Source organism: Elaeis guineensis, chromosome 7 (assembly GCF_000442705.2).
Source record: "Elaeis guineensis isolate ETL-2024a chromosome 7, EG11, whole genome shotgun sequence".
Taxonomy (NCBI): Eukaryota; Viridiplantae; Streptophyta; class Magnoliopsida; order Arecales; family Arecaceae; genus Elaeis; species Elaeis guineensis.
The window spans coordinates 87,071,321-87,073,625 of record NC_025999.2 but is presented as its reverse complement, the minus strand read 5'-3'; the positions used below and the strand labels follow the sequence as shown (position 1 = coordinate 87,073,625).

General features: G+C 44.8%; 1 pseudogene; it reads left to right on the top strand.

Annotated features, from left to right (window-relative positions):
* Positions 1-1,056: 1,056 nt before the first annotated feature.
* On the top strand, positions 1,057-2,139 carry LOC140859174 (uncharacterized; annotated as a pseudogene).
* The last annotated feature ends 166 nt before the right edge of the window (positions 2,140-2,305 follow it).

Genomic DNA, 2,305 nt, shown 5'->3' with positions numbered 1-2,305 from the left:
AGCACAAACCTCTAAATAAAAATAAAAATTATTTTATATATTATATAATATTTTAATTATTCTTAGTAGATAAAATTTTATCTTTTATATTATTTTTTTTAGAAATAAATAAAAATATCCATCATCATTTCATTAAAATATGAAATATTGTAAAATAAAACAGGTAAAATTTAAAAAAAATATGTTGGAGATCAATTAACTTAACTAGGGTGGGTGGAAAAATAGATCACCAAAATATTCATAGGCTTTGAATTTCGTCTGCAATAGTGTAAGTTTCTATCTAACTTCAAATTTGAATGGTCACAAATTCTATTCTCTTCAAATTTTTATAAACACTACATAAAAAAATATTAAAAATTAATATCACATACTTATTAAGTCGTTGATCACCCCTACATATAAAAAAAATATATTAATTTATAATATTAAATTTAATAGTAGAAATTAGCTGAAACATCGGAGAAGCTTCATGTTTTTACTGTATCTATTATTGAGATATCTGCAAGCGGCTCGACTTTATTTAAGATGAAATGAGCTAGTCTGACCTTGATTTGGTCATAACATGAATCAAACTTTGGGCTAGACCTTGCATGCTCCATCTCAATTCCAAACAGTATGGCAGATCCGAGTTCGCATAGTTTCTCTATGCGCACATTCAGAAAAACTGTTCATCGCACTGCCAAAACTCCCCGTGCACACATCTTGCACGTGATGGACCCCGTTCCAGATCCGAGGAAGCCGCATCTAAAATCCAAACAGATCCAACGGTCAGAAAACCCTCCCATCATCATCCTTCCACCCAAAATTCCAAACGCGAGGGCGATGACTCCAAGGGAAACCAAACCCCCCCCTTCCCCAGTCATCCCGCCCCAAAACAACAAAAACGAAAGAAACCAACGACCACACGCCGACCGTCGGATTCGAAGTCGACGGTCACTTTCTCGAGCCCTAAGGCTCCCACCCCGGTCCAAATAAAATCCGGCCGTTGACAGACGCTCCCCTGCCCTTTGATCTGTTATGAAATCTCTCTCTATCCCGTCCCTCCCCTCCCCAAAGTAGTTTGTGTCCCTTCTCTCTCCTCTCTCTCTCTCTCTCTCTCTCTCTTCCCTTTAACCTTCTCTAGTTCTCTTCTCCTTCCTCTCATGACTCCTCCCTCTCCACACTCTCCTCCTCTTAGAGAGAAGAGTAGCTAAGGGTGGTGGGAGAGAAGAGAAGAGAAGCCATGGAAGGCCAAAGGAGCCCGGGGGCGATGCTAGCTCGGACTTCCTCTCTCCTCCGTTCCCCCACCCTCCGCTCCTACCCCCACAGCCTCTCAACCTTGGCGGAAGAGGACCCGGACGACGAGAAGCCCACCCGACCCCCCCCGCTGCCCGCCCCTCCCTTTCCTCCACCCCGTTCCTCCTCTCTTCCTCCTCATCCTCATCCTCCTCCTCCTCTTCATCTTCTTCATCAGAGAGTTTTTTCCTCCGGGAACCTCCTCCTCGCCTCGGGCGCCGTCGCCGTCGCATCCGTGATCATCCTCCTGTGGAAAGTTTTCATCTTTGGCCGCGCCGCTAGGCGGAGTGGCTCAGTCCAGTGGTTTATCGGCGATGAAGATAGGATTTTGAGGAAGGGGAGGGGTAGGATTGGGAGGATAGTGAGGGAAGGAGTGGAATTTTACGGCAATGGGGATGTGTATGAGGGGGAGTTCCACCAGGGGAAGTGTAATGGGAGCGGGGTGTATAGCTTTTTCGGGAAGGGGAGGTATGAAGGGGATTGGGTTGATGGGAAGTATGACGGGTATGGGGTCGAGAGCTGGGCGAGGGGGAGTCGATACAGGGGACAATACCGCCAGGGACTGCGGCATGGGTTCGGGATGTATCGGTTCTATAATGGGGATAGCTATGCCGGGGAGTGGCTCGGCGGGCAGAGCCATGGGTGGAGTGCAAGCTTGCTCTGATGGTAGCTGCTATGTGGGGCAATTCAAGTGCGGAGTTAAGCATGGGCTTGGCTGCTACAGTTTCAGGTACCGATTGCTCACTGATGTATAGATTTCGATGGGTCTTTAGCTTTTCTTATGGGTTTTGATATATTGGATCACTTTATGAGATTGTAAAAGTTGTGCCTTGTTTCATGGATTAATTGTAGATGTTAGTGCTTGAAATGATCGTGTTCTGGTTTTGCTGATCATGGAAAGTTGGTTTATTTGTTGTTGATTGACATCAATGGAAAATAGAATTTTGTGCTGGATAACTGATTAGTGATTGGCTTGTTAGGGATTGAGATACTGATCAGATGGGATCTGTGTTCTGCTTTGATTTTCTTT